The 17,915-nt window shown below is 35.6% G+C and overlaps 1 protein-coding gene across 5 annotated transcripts in view; it reads left to right on the top strand.

Moving 5' to 3' along the window:
* ZNF385B (zinc finger protein 385B) overlaps positions 1-17,915 on the top strand; it is a 420,705-nt gene that overhangs the window by 259,089 nt on the left and 143,701 nt on the right. The window contains exon 1 of one of the 5 annotated variants that reach the window (XM_009443828.5): positions 10,876-11,434. The exons of the other annotated variants lie outside the window; for them this stretch is intronic. The gene's annotated coding sequence lies outside the window, so the exon portion shown is untranslated. Of the gene's footprint in view, positions 1-10,875; positions 11,435-17,915 lie in introns of those variants that run through there. 5 annotated transcript variants of the gene reach the window in all.

Below are 17,915 nucleotides of genomic sequence, written 5' to 3'. Positions count from 1 at the left end.
TCTGCTGCCTTGATTTGGGACCCTAGAGGTTTCCAGCCTCTAATCCTGTTAATCTTTGATAGTGAAAGCTGGTTAATTCACTTGAGATGTCATACTTAAGGACATGAATTAGTAATGGGCATTTGACCTCTCTGTAATTATTATGCTCACATGATAATTTATGAAAATAAATGTATCTTAAGAGATAATGATTTCTGACAATTCACTTTTCATATTGAATCAAATCACTTAGTAAATACAGCTATTCAGAGCCTGCCACTGCATACATATTATAGCCATTGGGACCTGCTGCTATTCTATTTGTTAAACAGTGAACTATGGAATTCATTTTGATGACTCAATGTGAATGAGTTTTTAGATCCCACCTTCATAACTGACTATGCATAAATACACTCCAAACTCATGTCTTGGTCTCCATTTAAAAAATACTTATTAACAATTGATGATTCTAATACAATTTTCAGTTTTTTTCACATTTAGAAAGTGACACTTCAAGTTTGTAGATATTTCAGGCTAGTTTATAAACCAGAGCATATGACAGAAATGAAATAGCACAGGAAGCAGTGTGTCTTGATATCCTATTTTAATCAGAAAGTAAATCTTACTGAAAAAAAAAATCATGTTCCTAATGAACCTAAGAGAAGTAGGTAAAGTGGCATGTGGTAAAATTAAAATACTTCTATAAAAAATCTGTTATTAACATTTAATGTGTCAAAATACATTGCTGTGCATTTTGAAAAATCATACTGTGTGTTTTATGCATGTCTCTCTCAGGCATCCAAAATCCTTGAGATAGGGGAGACAGACTTTATTATATTAAAGATATAGGATATACTTTCAATAAATAAGGAGCCAGAAACAAACAACATCATATGAATACTTCTTAAAATTTGCAATGTGGGAAACAAATTACTCGTCAGTTATGTACCTTGCTTGAAAAGAAAACACTTATTACTCTCTTGTGCTACTGAAAATAAAATGTTCTTGGATTCAGTTAAAAGGTATTTGTAGGCACAGTGACATTTCACAATTGTAAATGTTATAGCACTCTGTGGAAATATAGTTGGAGACATTCCCTCCAGAAACCACTTTGACAAGGATAGTATTTATAAGTAGACAAGAAAGTTTGCTCAAAAACAGCCTTGCCATTTTACTTTGCAACAAATTAATATCTATGTAAGTCTTGTAATACAGTTTATAAATATTTATAATATATAAAAATATTTACTTTGGAAAAACCTCTCTGGATAGCAAGACCTACTTGTAGATTATTTGCATTTTAATTTGTGTGATGAACAGGATTCAAAAAAGATTACCAACATAAATATTTTTAAATTGCAGAAATGATTGTTGGAAGTTCTGGGTTCCAACTAGTTATCTTTTGGCAGTTAATTCCAAGTTCTAGATAATAGGACATTCTTTTATTGGGCCAGAATTATTTTTGTATTGTTTTTTCAGTTATTCCCCTTCTTAAAATTGCTCCTTTTTCCTAGCCATCATTAGCCCCGTCTTAGGAATCCACTTAAAAATTTTTATGTCTTAAATTTTTAATAGTTCTATACTTTAAAGTTTTTTATTTTTGTTTTGCTTTTTCCAGTCAGCTTTTAAATTTATTGAGAGCAGAGTCTCTGCAACCTTGCTTTGATTTCTCCCACCAGGTCAGGTGCTGTGCCAATCCTTAGAGAAGGCTTTTGATAAAAGTGTTCAGAATGGACTTGGCTTTAAAACTGGTCACAAATTACTACAAAAGCACTTTCTGAATGGATACTTGGATTTCATTTCCAATAAATTATCTGCAGTAGAAGAAATATTGGTGAAGAATGTAGCATTATTTTTTAAAATAAGCTCATTAAAATAGTCTGATCCTATTTGTACCTTTTATTAGTAGATTCTTCTGTGTATTGAATAAATGTCTGTGAAAATCCTAATATATCACACTATAGTTATTTTTTCTTTCTTGTAGAATCTACTACAAAGAGGCATTTAATTTTATTTGATGCATTCCTGTTTACTCTCCCATAAATATAGAATTATTGTAGTTCATTTGGAGAGCGAGTATATGGAGGAATTACTGGCCTAAGATAAAGTACTGAATCTAGTCCTATTTTCATCAGTGACTAACCCTGTGAGATTTTTCAAGTAACTACTGTCAATCTGTTTTTATCATGGGTCAACTGGAGACACTATTTTCTTTACCTTCCTCAGAGAATTGTTGCTACAATCACATGATATAATATAGGAGCTAGCACTCTGAATACTATAAAGAACCATACGAATCTACACTATGATTATGCCAGTCTCCACCATGATACACTGAAAGCTATAAAACAAAACTGTTGTTTAAAGATCCTGGGTCATTGTCTTGGTTTTGGGATGGAAAAGAATTTCTTTTGAAAAATGAGATTCTGAAACCCTATTTTAAAAGACCAAAGCTTTACCAATGTTTATATACTGAACCAGACCCTACTACAACCAAACTAATCTGGGCTGCCTTGGAAGATCGCTAACATATATTGAGTGTGTGCACTCTGCTAAGCCCTGTGTGGCTTTAAATGAGAGACACGCTGTCTCTCAATCAATGCAGCCCTATAAAGATGGGTAATACTGTTATCCTTACTTCATAGGTGAGGAAATTGTGGCTTAGATAGACTGATGTGTCTAGGGCCCCCAGATCAAAAAACGCAGAGCCAAACTTGAATCCACATTTGTCCTACTTCAGCACCAATGTGTTCCTCCTCTTTTCTGTCCTGGCAATACTGTTACCTAAGGCCCAGTCAATTTTAGAGAAATCCAAATCGATGAGGAAGAAAATTAAATAGTAAGAATCACATTGTTTAATTTCAAATTGGTTTGAAAATACTTGTGGAATTATATTGATCTTTAGAGGTATTTAAGGAAAATTTTAACATCTTTACACAGAAAAAGCTTTTAAAATACTAATCAACAGTGAAAAATAAATACCAAAAAGCACTCCTTTAATGAGTTATTGCTTAAGACATACCTGTGGCAATGCATGTACCTTTCAAGTATGTAATGTTTGTTCCCGTGTCAAGAGTTTTTTCGCTAATGTAACATTTGAATTATCATAACTTCTATTAAAAAATAAATTACTCCATTGGAAAATCATTCTGGTTTCCCAGACTCTCATTTGTTGCCAATATATATGATGTTTTCTCTTGAAAACTTACGTGGTATTTACCACTGTAGAAGGCAAAAATGTTTGAGTCATTTAGTCATTTAGATGAGCTAATAGAAAAACAAACCCTTGCGTAGTTTAAAAAATGTAATTCCAATTAGCAGTCTTAGGTGATTTATGCTAAGCAGAATGTTCATAATTATTTTAACTTAAAAAAAAAGAAACTGGGTGCGATGGCTCACACCTGTAATCCCAGCACTTTGGGAGGCCAAGGCAGGTGGATCACCTGAGGTCAGGAGTTTGAGACCAGCCTGGCCAACATGGTGAAACCCTGTCTCTACTAAAAATACAAAAATTAGCCAGGCGTGGTGGCACATTCCTGTAATCCTAGCTACTCAGGAGGCTGAGCACAAGAATCGCTTGAACCCAGGGCGACAGAGCCTTTGTCTCAAAAAAGAAAGCATACATGTTGTGTTTTAGTTAATGAGACTGAACCTATAATTGTATGGTGTCTTTAAAATAAGCTCATACAAATAGTCTAATTCTAATTGCACCTTTTCTTAGTGGACAGTTCTGAGTATTGCATAAATATCTTTGAAAATTTTGATATACTATGTTTATATTTTTCTTTCTTGTAGAATATACTACAAAGAGACATTTAATTTTATTTGATGCCATAGACTTTATATACATTTCCCATCAATGTGATGAGAATTGTAGGTTAGTTACTAAGTAGTAAAAACAGAATCATTTTAATTCTGCCCCTAAAATCTTTTTCTTGTTGACTCTCAGAGCTTGTCATAGTAAAAAGCATAGCAGATCATAGCTTTAACAGGAGAAATTCAGATAGTCCTCATGGCATATTTGGGGCAAAAGGTGTTTAAAAGCTGAAACTTTTTCTTTGATCATGACATTTTAGTGTAATAATATTGCTGGCTCTCTTGATTCTTTAAGGGACCTTATAGTTATTGACCTCAAAGAATATTTGTAATGAGTACATTGCAATTAATACAAAATTTCAAGTAACTCATATATATAAATGTAAATATATACATTGTTAAAATAGTGTCCCAAATTCAAGTGGTAACTGTAATTTGAAAGTGAAGGATTCTTCAAATCACTGGGGCACAAGGCAAGATTAGTTTTTATATCAGGTTCTATTTTATACACAATGCCAGAGCTATGAAAAAGTAGAACTAGCAACACAAAACTGCAAACTATTATCATACTTAGATTTAGAAACTTTATAGTGTAGTTGCTATTATGTTAAAAGCCAGAAAAAAATGTTTACTCTATAGCTGTTACCCAGTCTCATAAGGCATAAAAATGATAATCCTAGATTATAACCAAGAATTTTATACATAAAATGAATATTTCATAATTGCTTTGAGATATTTTCAGAATTTGCTTAGTGAACTTCAAAATCTCATTCTTGCTTCACCCAGCCCAAAACGCTTACTCCTCTTCCCTCAGCATAAAGCTATCAAATAAGCTGGCTGCATCCCCAAACCTAAATGCAGCTTTTAGATGTTGCTTTAGAAATATACCCAGGGTCTCTAATGTATATATTTCAAAGGTTTGTAAGAATATGCATTTTTGTCTTTTATATACAAGAAAATGATGCTGACTGGGATACCCAACTGGGTTATATGCATTCATTCATCCAAGAATGAAATGGCCTATGTGTTTATAATGTCACCTTCACTTTGTCCTCTTTTCTATCCACATATATTTATAAAACTTTTGAGAAACTCATCTGTACTACACCATTTCCTTCAGTGGGAGTCTAAATGCTGCTATTATGTGAGAAAGTCAGAGTTGGAAATGTTTTTTTCTAAATGTAATGTGGGTCTTTCTACTAGAGTAATATAATTCTGGGAACTTTCTTTAGGCACTCTGTAATGGAGGAAGAAAAGTAAATAACACGGGGTTGGTTCTTGCCTTCAAGGAGCTCACAATGAAGTAGTTAAGACTGACAAATGGAATCATACAAAACAATAATTACAAGACTATTACTTTAGCTCTGTTAAGCAACTTAAATGGAAATGCCCCTGTAGGACCAAAAATAAAATATTACATTAATTATTCTTTCAGTATGAAGGAGTCTCCCTGTGCAGAGATTTGAGAGATAAATTATTTGACCTAAAAGATATAGAAATGGATCCCTTGACTTACATATTCAGAGAAATAGTTTCTCATTTGGAGTAGCTACCTTAGGAAGCTATGCAACTCTCCTTTGACTAGAATATTATTAGATTTCCTTGTTGACTTGCCTGCAGAAGTAATTCACTTTATTGTCAAACTTGTCAGCATCCAACTTACATTTGTAGTTTTTTTAGTCACGATGCTAAACCTCCTTCTTTAATTGCATATCAAAATGATATTTTAAAGAAATGTCAGTTGTTTTTAAGTGATGTCCTTAGTTCTCAACATGCTGGCGTTTCTTTATTGAGCCCATTGTTGCAATTCAGATTATATCTGTCATTATATAACCCTTATGTTTGCAGACATTTTCTAAGCAATGATGGTTGGCCTTAGGCTAAGCCAGACCATTAAATCTGTTCTGGGCTGGAAGATTGGCACAATTGAAGAATCAGACATCATTTAGAGTTGTTTCCATTTAGGTTTACTAATGAACCAATAAACAAATGAGAGATCACAATACAGGTTAGTGGATGCAGGTCATGATGACTTCTTTCTTCCACATAGTCATAGTGGCATATTCAAAATGGTTAACGCAATCCATGTACCATGAAGCATCCACCTGGACAGAGCAGCCCAGAGCCAGCAGCTTTGCCTCGTAGCCCAATAGTTTGGGGGAAGGGTGTTTACCCCTCACCATAGAAGAAATTTCTTCCTGAATCACTGATATATACTTCCATATTCTATTTTTTACTAAGTCATCAAACCTGGCTACCATCAGTCTTCAGAATGTTATTTGAATTTTCAAGAGACTGCTTGGTTCTCTTATTTCTCTTCTACACAATCACTTGTTTGATCTAGTTAGTACTGGTATCCTTGTTCGTGTTTTAAGGAATGCCCAGGATCTGCTTTTGTCTTTCAGCATGTTTATTGGGTACCTACTTAAGGAAAAACACTGTATCGACATGGAAGGCCATGACATTTAAATAACTTAATGGAGATATTTTAACAGACAGAAAGCTGGAGAGAAAACAGTTCCACGTAAAACTATAAAAACATTCTTATTTTTAAGTTATTTTAATGAAATATTAATTAAGGAAGATTAAAGCATTTCCCTAAGTTTTCTCCCATTAATTCTGTTGTGACTGATACATTTTGGCAATTAGTTGAAACTAAACATTTGTTTATCAAAAATTATCACTTTGTTTCCATTACTTTTTACTGTTTTAAATACTTCCCATCTACACAAACTTGACATTAAGTCACAAAATTGGCAAGTTGTATAGACCTGTGATTTTTGGAATCAGAAGATCTGGGTCTGACATTCTGATCATGAAACTCAAAGGGCATAGTTCTGAGCAAGTCCCTTAGTCTTCTTGGACCTCTGTTTCTAAATCCAGAGACTTTGGTGTATCTAAGCATAGAAAAGGTACAGCAAAAAAGCAGTATTATATAATCTTAAGGGACCATTGTATATGCAATCTATCATTGACAGAATCATTACGTGACTCATGACTGTGTAGATTAAATCATGATTCCTCACATATTTTAGAATTCTTCACAATAAATGTCTTTAATTAGGGATCATTCTCTTCTTTTTACTGTAAACATCTAAAGCACTTAATATAAAAATCTGTTGCTTATAGCAAGGTGTCCCACTAATTTATTAAAAGAATCAATATAACAAATCCTTTTTATTTCCAAAATAAAATTTGTGAACCATAAGAATTAGTAAATTCTTTTTAGAAAGACGAACAATAAAGTTAAGGCTAATATTTTTATGTACCAAACATCCAGGTATAAGATGTCACAATTTCAAAAGTTCTTGTGCAGGCAAAGCCTTAGTTTCATGGAATTTATTATGGCATTTATTACAACTTTATGGGATTTTCAGAATCCAAATTCTAATATATGATTCATGCTTTTGGTGTATCATGTGCATATTTTCACCACCACCTCATACATAGAGGTTTTATTTTTTAATAAATACATATCAGAATATTACAGGTTTTATATATATATAATAAATGGACTTCATATTTGACATATTCAAATATATCACATGATTTACTCATCAAAAAAGTCTGTAACATGCTTTGAACACTTAAGACTAAAGCACGTTAGAACCATGCCATGATGAGGAGGATATAGAACAAGGAAACTTCTGTAGTGAGCTGCATAATATAACAACAATTAGCCTTAATCACAGAAAAGCCCAGTCCATACCCCATTCTAGATAGTATTTCTCATCACGGTGGAGCAGGATGCAGACTAGGAAACACATGAACTAGAGCGCCACAAACAAACACGGAGGGGAGGCAGTTGAGTCGTCTCAAGAATATTAAGAAAACAAGCTCATTTTAATGGGTTTTAGTTTGGGCTGTATTTTTAAGATATCTTCCTGAAAGCATGTCACAATTTACTAATATTATTTTTTAGTTTTCAAACTTTGTATTCATTGAGTTTGTCTTCATCCTAAAGAATCTAATATAAAAAAAGCACTTTACTAACCACAAACTAGTTTGTAACAGGGTATACTGTAATTACCGTGGCAATTATATTAGACATCTTTTTTTTTTTCCTTGCTAACTTGGAATTATTTCAAGATTTTCTCCTTGGACTGACATTTTCAAATCTTGAGCTCTAGTGAAGATGATTTTTACTTCTTCACATTGTGAAAGTTGAATTAATCTTTTCAGAGAGTTTTTCATATGGTTAATTTTTGGTATTGGGACACTTCAACTTAGAATTTGAACTTCAAACCAAGAAAAAAAGACTTCTGGGGCAATAATATTATTTATCTTTCTTTTTCTGACTGTAAGACATGAACATAATATATATTTCATATCAACCTCATAAAACATTCCAATGTTCCCAGGCCACATTAAAATGCAAAATAAGATGGTATTATATAACTTGTATCAATAGGACCCATGAATAATTGGCACAAAGATATCTGTGCGTATGTCGTGTGATAAGCTCAGATGGAGTGACTACAAGAAAGGTGGACGGAAGGAACATGAAAGACTAATGAAATCATAATTTCAAGAGTAAAGCTACTGACTGTGAAGGATACAGATTAACTTTGTATATGCAGTCATTGACATATTAAGTTATGCCTATATCCAAACTTAGGTGTCAACATAGCACATTTTATATGTAAAAAACAGTCAAAGTAATATATACATCCTAGACTTTGGCTACCACTAAACTGTATTAAAGTGTTGCTGTACCTTTTAAGACAAAATGATGCAGTAAACTCACCATAAAAATATAAAACCCAGATTTGTGGCTGTTAAAAAAATAACCACCAAGGGAAGTAGAACTTTTCTGAAGATATGAATTAGGTACCTGAAGTGGCGTGCTGCCATAACAAATAGCTAAAAATGTAAGAAATCAGAAAGTGGATAGAGGCTGGAACAATTTAGAGGAGCATGATAGAAAAATCCTTGATTGCTTTGAACAGACTCTTAGTAGAAATATGGACATTAAAGACTCTGCTGGTAGGGGCTCAGTAAGATATGGGAAACAAATTATTGGGAACTGAAAGAATGGAGATAGATCCTTGTTACATAGTGGCAAAAAGGCTTAGTGGAATTGTCTCCTTCAGTTATGTGGAAAAGAGAACCTGTGAAAGATGAGTAAGGATATCTAGCTAAGGAAATTTTCAAGCAAAGTGTTGAAAATGTGGCCTGCTCAGAGTTTTGCTCTTTTACTACCATTTTACTCTTGCTGCTTAGAGTAAAATGTCAGAGAGATAAATTGGGGTAAACTATTAAACAAAAAGAAACTCAGTCTTGACAATTTGAGATATTATCAGTCTATTCAGATGACAAAAGATGGTAAAAGTAAGAGATTGCTTCTGAAAGTGTGGCATAGGAAAAAGAAAAGCCAAGGATGTGGTTGTACAACTCTTTGCTGAAACTTTGAAAGATCAAAAGATTAGAGTGTTTGGCCCTAAGACACTAAAGTTGTGCCTAATAGATACCAACTTAGAGGGCTTCAGTAAACCTTAAGAATGTTGCCCTCAGCCATCTCAACAGAAGCCAACGATAGAGGAAGTCTCAAAAAGATTTGTAGATGTGGCCTCAGTCTGATAGAGAACATCTCTGTGTCATCCACAAGAGACTCACTAAGTTTTTGAGAAAATTATATCAGCAGAAAACTGCCAGCTTGGACTGAAAGGAACAGGGAGACTACAAAGTGAAAAAAGGCTGTTAGATACCAAAATTCCACTTGCAGAAAGCAGGCTGATAAAACTACTTAGTTTCAAACTACTGTTCAAAAAAGATGAATGACTCAGCAAGCAGAACCAGTAGTCCAGGGGAAAGAATTGAGAGCCTGTAAGTAAGAGTCTATCCTGTTCAACGCCTGTGACACCCTAAGCAGAGAATCCAGTCACTTCCACTCAGACTTCTAACCTACAGAACTATGAGGTAATAAATGGGTATTGTTCCAAGCCACTGATTTTTTCTTGAGTAATTTGTTATGCAGCAATAGAAACCTATTAGAGATATTAAAAGTCCATCCACTAAAGATTTTGAAGAATTTAGTAGAGAAAATAGTAGTTCCTTGAAATTTTTATATATACCCACTCCTAAATTGTTTACAAAATGCTTGCTCTGAAAACAATTTTTTTAAATGCTGTATTCTGGAGATGGTTTCTATGAAGTTATAAATGCACATATTCCTGGATTCAGGAACTCACCAGTTATTTTCTTTCTCTTTTTTTTTTAGACAGGGTCTCACTCTGTTGCTCAGGCTGGAGTGCGGAGCGCAATGGTGCGATAACGTGCCTAATGTGCTTGTGGTTCCAGCTACTTGGGGGTGGGTTGCGCTTAGGTATGCAGATCACTGGAGCCCAGGAGGTCAAGATTGCAGTGAGCTGTGATCATACCACTTCACTCCAGCCTGGGCAACAGAGTGAGACCCTGTCTCTGGAAGAAAAAAAAAAAAGAATATCTGGGATGGCTGAAAAACAACCTTTAGCTTGAGTTTCTAGATATGACTTCTAAAGCCCTGTCAGAGAACTGGGCTGCTCAAAGAGCTGCAGCTGCTGCCACCATTAGGAAGCATCACCACCCTGCACCTCTGCCACAGCCCACAGCATTACAGCCAGATCTTAGGCCCATGTGACCTAATTTAGCATTCCTGAATGATGGAACCCAAATCATCCATGGGAGAACATATAGGAAATGTAGTTTTTAAGCTTTACAGGAAGAAACATTAGAAGAAAGTTGGCATAGTTGTTGAATAATCCATAAGTATCTCCCACAGGAACATAATGATTTAAATTAAAAAGGCCTTAGAAAGCCATTTCATTGAGGAAGGCAAAATTTTTCATTTTGGAAGTAGTAATAAAAAGATCAGATACCCTATGGATGATTTTTTTCCTTTGAATCTTCCTAGTTTCAGATCTTCATTAATTCTTTTAAGTGATAGTTTTCATTTTTTTCACTATAAATTTCCTATTGGGTGATTAATAGTAAAGTAAATAAAGATAAAAGATTATTTTTATTGGCATTTATCTTATGCCTACATAAAATTTGCTTTATCATATTATCACAGGTCTACAAAGTCTTTTTCTAGTCGTTTCTAACTTAAGTTCACTAGCTGCACATGGGCACATGTGCCTGTACCCAGCTACTCAGAATGCTGAGGTGGAGGGATTGCTTAAGTCCAGGAGGTTGAGCCTGCAGTAAACCATGATTAGGCCACTGCACTCCAGCTGGGGTGAAAGAATGAGACCTTGTCTAAAAAAAACAAAACAGAAAAAAAAAAAAAGAGTTTACCTATATCAACTGAGACAATGGCTTGGTATCATGGTTTGAATAAGATATTGTTGTCCTGAGATGAGAGTCCTACTTACTTACAAGCATATTTTGGCACTGAGCCTCCTCTTTATCTGAACTGGCTTCAAAAATACTAGTGTCAAAAATAACATCAGCTTATAATGGGCTTACAGCAGTGATGGTAGTTTTAGTAACTGAGTCAACCTTAGGCCAAGTGCCATTTGCTGGCTCAAGTCATATGTTAGGGTATTATTTTCTGTGACTTACAATCAGAACATTGGGGCTTAGATGTAGGTAGTCACAAAGAAGAGTAGAAATCAGTAGTGGTGAACAGTCTCTTCCCTGCTGTAACATACGCAAAAAAGTAGGTATATTATAAAGTGAATGATGATGAGTTGGCCATGACTAAATTAGCATACTGCCATTTGAGAGCACTGGACCATTTTCAGTAGCTTTGAGTACTGTTCATTAATGAAACTTGATGGAATTAACCACTTCTTATTCTAATGTTTATTTAGATGTATTTGTGTGACTGCCAAATTAAGTTGAAGTTACAACTGCTTTATAACAATAACAAAATACTAATCTAAACGAACTACTAATCTATACTACTAGGCTAAGAGCTAAAAGGAAAGCAAGAACAAGCTGAAAACAAATAATTGGGGGAGTGAAGTGAATTTTTTTAACTTTTGCCCTCCCTTAGTAACTGATCTTGCTTTCTTTGGTCTTCTGTTTCTTTTTGCCTGCTTTTCTTTTACAAAGTTGAAAGAAGTCTGCCTGATCTTCCCTCCCCTATTCCCTTTCTCATCTTGACTTATATGCCCTGGAAATGAAAATTGTAATTGGGAGAAGGGGACTACTGCATGTGTACACTCTTGACAGGAGAAAGATTATGAAGGGGGATGGCTATAACTAAGGTGACCATTTAGCTTGATTTTTCTTGGGGCCTTCCTGGCCTATGACTATTAATAAGCATCCCCTTTCATTCTCTAAACTTTCCTGGTTTGGATAATAAATTACATCGTCACCCTAGTTATAACTTAGATGAGTTAAAGGATGGTATAGACAAGCGTAAGAACTTTCTCTAAAAATGTTGACAGTAGTTGACATTTTGGTAGAACCAGGCTTAGCTAGTCTCTTGTTAATAACCATAAGGACAGAATTGCTTTTCTTGATACTTGAGTATCTGTGTACTCTTCAGAACTATGTTATCTTTTGGGGGTGTTTTAAAGTATTTAAGTAATTGTTCTACGCATGAAAATTGAACTACTCAGCATTCTTGTACATGTATAATAAATGAGAGGATATGTTCAATTTAGTAATTTAAGAAAAATAATCCTAGTGAGAATTCTTATTTGAAATTGTATTTCAGAAATATAAATGGAGATTTCATCAAATGTATTCCTTGTGGCTTTTTAAAAAATAAGTTGTTCAAGAATACCATTGTTGCTAATAATTTTTGGTAAGGAAAAAGTATTGAAATGGAAAACTGAATATTTGGAATGTTCAGCAAACAGAATAACAATTAATAATGTCTTTTTCAGAAACTTTAATATTTTTTTCATTTACAATTTCTGAATGTTATTTTTTGTTTTATTTCAGTGTTTATTATAGTTTTTCAAAAAAATGTTTCTTCCCTCAATCCAGGTTTTGCTATCATTCCCGTTGACAGCAAGTAATCCATTTTTATCATAATTGAAGGCAATCTTAATGTTTGGGGAGAATTCTATTCAATCCTGGGGAAGTTATTTCCTTTGTCTTCCCTTTGAACAGTAACTTTTTATGGTGCGTTGGATAGATAAAGCTCACTGCAGAAGTTTAGGTTTTAGAATCCCCAAGTAGGTTGTAACAGACCATATTCCCATATGAAAATTGACATTCCCTTATAATGTACTTAATATAAGCTCGTAGAGACTTTTGAGAATCCATTGGGGCCTGCTCTCAATAACAAAAAAGACACAGAGAAATAAAGTATATGAGGATTAGAGTTGCCAAAAACCTTCCATGAGCAGTTTAGACATATGGCCTTCCATTAGAACTAACATACTTCCGTTTAATTTTTTTTATCTTGTTAATAATTAACATAATGCAACAACCCCATATGGACCATGAAACAATTGAACATAATTCCAAAGAAGTTTTCATATTAAATTCTTTTCTGTAAAAAAAATAGTGTCCAAACATCTTACGGTATACTTTTCTTCAGTGTTCTTCCCAATTACTAAGTATTAGCACTTTCCTAGGGTAGAATTTGCTGTGAGTTCCTGCTGTGGTAAAGATGACATGGAGTTAATCACAGTGTCATGCTTTCATTCTCAGTTTTTTAGTGGGGTGTACTTATTACCAAAGGAAAGCCTTCTACGAAAATAGTAGAGCCCATGTTATGATTGAATTGTGTATTTTAGCCATCCAGCTAACTGAGGCTATTAAATTACAGTGGTCAGTGCTATACTTATGAGTTATAAAAATGGCATTTAAGTTATTTAAATGAACAGGTTTTTTTTTTTTTCCAAATAGACTTTATATTTGCCCGCTTGAACATCCAGAGGAAGAGGGTGTAGAGAGCTCTTAACTGCACCACTGCTGAGAGAGCAACGTGTTTTCTGGAAGACAGTGTAAAGGGGTAGAAGAGCAGGGAAAGAGAATCTGCCAGTCTTGAGATTTGTCTCAGTGTTTAGAGGATTCATAGCTATTTATTCTTCATAAATGGAACATGTGTAGGTTTAGTGGTGTAACTTTTGAAAAGATATTGTTTCTGCCTAATTTGTAATCACAAGATACCTAATTATATTGCTGTTAACAACACCTCATTTTCACACTATGGACTATATAGGGCATGCTCTGGGCCTGTTTTTCACTAAGGAAAAAGAAAATGAGCTGCTACTTGAAGTCACTGGGGCAGAAGGATCCCTGGGGTCCAAGTGGTCTTACAGAATGGCCCTGGAGGGAAACTCAAGATTCAACCTACAGCTCTGACACTTGATAAATCACAGAAAGGTTCTGCCTGAGCCTCAGTTTATCTATTAATGAGGACAGTCCACACATTCCATCATATCCAATTTATGGGGGAAAAAAAGAGAGAATCTAATGTTAGCTAAGCAAAGTATAAACCAAGCAGAGAGAGAAAGTTCAGTGGCTTTACTCTCTACCCTGAAGCCTCACCAAGTACTGAGGTCACCATTTGGACTGAACAGTTTTGAGGTGCTTTTAAATTAGCCCTGTTTAGAAAAGATTAAGTTAAAATTTCATCAGCAAAGAACAGCTTTCTAGAGATGAACATTAAGCAAAGTCATTTAAGAAAAGCAGTATTAGCCAGGCCAACCCCTGCCTCCCACTGGGTTCTGTAATACTGCTTGGGAGTCATATACCCAAAGCCCTTTCATTGCTGTCTGTATTTCCTTGGTCAATAAGGTATATATTCTATTCAAAGTAAGACATGTTCTAATATAAATATTCCCATTTTTCCTTAATCTAAGAACTACTGGAAAGCTGAAAAAAAAAGTTTTGAAACCACACTATACAGATAATATAGAAAGAACAGAGGGAACGTTTGTAATCATATGAAAATAATAGGAAATATACAATTAAAAGAAGTTTAGAAATAACATAAAATAATTTTCTATTATTACAAAGAAACTTTCTAGGGGTTTGAATTGTGTGTGTGTGTGTGTGTGTGTGTGTGTGTGTGTGTGTGTGTGTAAATGAACCATGAACCACTCTGGGACTAAGATACTTTATCTTTGTAACAGGTAGTGAATAATTAGAAAATCCCAAACATCCCATTAAACCTTAACTTTCTAGGACTGTTGGTACTATAGTCATTATAAGTAAATGTAGGTCAGTGTATTAGTTCATTTTCATACTGCTATAAAGATACTACCTGAGACTGGATAATTATAAAGGAAAGAGTTTTAATTGACTCAGTTCCACATGGTGGGGGAAGCCTCAGGAAACTTACAATCATGGTGGAAGGCAAGGGGTGTACATGGCAGTAGGAGAGAGAGAGAGAGAGCGCAAAGGAAACTGCCACTTTTAAGCAATCAGATCTCCTGAGAACTCCCTATCATGAGAACAGCATGGGGGAAACCACCCCCATGATCCAATCACCTCCCACAAGGTCCCTCCCTTGACACATAGGGATTAAAATTCAAGATGAGATTTGGGTGAGGATGCAGAGCCAAACCATATCAGTCAGGTAAAAACATTTATCTCAAGGGGAAGCTGAAATAACCAAATGATATTTGTGTAGCATTAAACACGTAAAATTCTCAGGAGTGCAGAAAAAGAATCTAAAATGGAGAAATAAAGAAATAAAGCCACAAATTAGTGAATAGTAGTATATTCTGGATGGTAAAATAATGGTAACAACAGTCACAGGTAAAATAAGCAAAATGGCACAGGTAGAAGTACCAGTTGCCAGGCATTGGGCTTAAACCCCATGTATACATTGTCTCATTTAATCCCATGAAACAAATTCTAACATAACCCGTCTCTTACAAATGAGAGATCAGAGACACAAAGAGGTTCACTCCCTTGCCTAAGCTGTCTGAAGTTGAGGAAGTTTAGTTCAAGTCCCAGTGGTCTGACTCCAGGGTATGTGCCCTTTCTTGTTCAATGCTGATAACCCTATAAGATGAGCACAACCCACTGAGGTAAATAATGGTTTCCCCATTACAGGGAATGGCAGCAGAAGATCAGAGAAGTTAGGTGACTTCTCCAGGGTCACATACAGACCCCACACAATAGCAGAGATGTTAACCCAGGCCTTTTTAAACATGTACTTTCTGCTATGCCGTGCTAAATTTTTTCCCATTGTCATTTTTATCACTTTGGTGACGGTTTAATGAATACAGAATTGGATATCTGACTATAATTAGATCTGCCTCACAAAAGAAAAATTAGCAGATCAACAGTAGGTTTCAGACTAGTAATAAGCATTCACATCACAATAACATCCTCTTTTCAAGTTGGCCCAATACATAGCTTTCCATAAGACATGCACAGTGGGACTTTTCACAAACCTGCTTGTATCCAGTGACTAAACTGATGGTGTCTCATTGACATTTTTCCTTTTAATCATAGAGCTAGTGAGGTAAAGTGAGACTTGGTTAATTATTTTAAAACTCTGGGACCCTCTAAGATAGTCACATATTAGGCTCAGCATCAGTGGGTATATACAAATAGGAAATAGGCATGTAATCTAGGCTTTTACTGGGGTAAGAGAGAGCTACCATTTCTTTCCCCTTCTCTGCACGACAGGTAAGAGCTGTGGATTAAAGAAATCTTCACACTACTTCTCAACTAGCCCACTTTAAAAATAAATTCATCCCTCCCTTTTCCAAGACTTCTTTTGTTCTCCTCTTTGGTGTTCTTCTTTCCCTATGGAATACATGTGTCTGGGCACCCCTACCTGGTTTGGACTTGATGGGATAATGGACAGGAAGCTGGATCATTCAGTCTCTGGCTCTCTGCTGATACAAGCAGAAACTGAGCCAGTTAGACCAGAGTTAAGCCTCCTATTCATTTCATGTATGCCATTGAGCAGCTAGAGAGTAATGATGATTTTTATTCCCTCCTGGCATTAAGTCTGAGAGGCAAACTGACAAGTAACAAGAAAATTCAAAATTAAAGCTGACATACCTTCCTTAATTCTTCCCAAGGTGCTTGGGTATGATTGTTATTTAATGCTTCTTTGTCACTGAAAAGATATGGGGTACCAGTTAACTCATGAAACAGTTTCAGATAATAGAAATTGGCCTGAAAACTAAGACCAAAATGTGAAAAATACCACAGAGGCAAGAGGTTTCAGGTCAGGTGGAAGCAGGTTTCTGAAATCCTAACATGTAGACTGTTGCAGAGCTCTCTCTACAGTGCTGGGCAGCATTTTGCAAGAGTTCTTGTTTTTTGTGACATTTGCCTTCTGTGTATAGCCGCTAAAGCTCAGCCCTATTGTATCATCACATTTTCCTTTTCAGACTCACCACCATTGATGGTGGGTCAGAAACATCATCCACATACACAAAGGTCAGTGCATTGTAACATTTGAAGATGGAAAAGAAAAGAATCTTCAGTCACTAGGCAGGCTGACCTCAGGGCTGTCAAGCAAATTATGGCAGTCCGGGATGTCTGCTCAGAGGATCACTGTGGTGTGGCATATGATAAATGAGTGGTTTTCATGGCCTCGGGCTCCTTCCCAGGAGAGAGAGTCTAAGTTGGAAAATGATTTTAGCAATCATGGGGGTAAGTGTGACAGAACTCAAATACCACCCCCTTTCTCCCTGCTTGCATGGGGAATGGCAGGACTGAGTCTTAACTTCTAGCATGTTCAATAAAAGATGAGAAAAATAATCTTCCCTATTCATTCCCCCTCTTTGAGATAAAAGTTTGCCCAGGCAGAATAGCATTTTTTTAATATCAGAAGTTTTGCTCATTAAGAGAGAAGGGGGAGGCCGAGGCGGGCGGATCACGAGGTCAGGAGATTGAGACCATGCTCGCTAACACGGTGAAACGCCGTCTCTGCTAAAAATACAAAAAATTAGCCAGGCGTGGTGGCGGGCGCCTGTATTCCCAGCTACTCGGGAGGCTGAGGCAGGAGAATGGCGTGAACCCAGGAGGCGGAGCTTGCAGTGAGCCGAGATGGTGCCACTGCACTCCAGCCTGGGCGACAGAGCGAGACTCTGTCTTGGGGGGAAAAAAAATAAAAGAGAGAAGGGCCTGCCAAATGCTTGCCTTTCCGATGGAGGTTAGAAACTGGCATTGATAAATGGCCCTCATTTTTTCACCTCACCTCAGTATGTCAGGTCTTTGTATTCAAGTGCTATCAACTCCTAAAGGAATATGAAAGA

This window comes from Pan troglodytes, chromosome 13 (assembly GCF_028858775.2).
Source record: "Pan troglodytes isolate AG18354 chromosome 13, NHGRI_mPanTro3-v2.0_pri, whole genome shotgun sequence".
In the NCBI taxonomy this organism is placed as follows: domain Eukaryota; kingdom Metazoa; phylum Chordata; class Mammalia; order Primates; family Hominidae; genus Pan; species Pan troglodytes.
The sequence above is the reverse complement of the archived record's forward strand: the minus strand, read 5'-3'. Positions and strand labels throughout refer to the sequence as shown.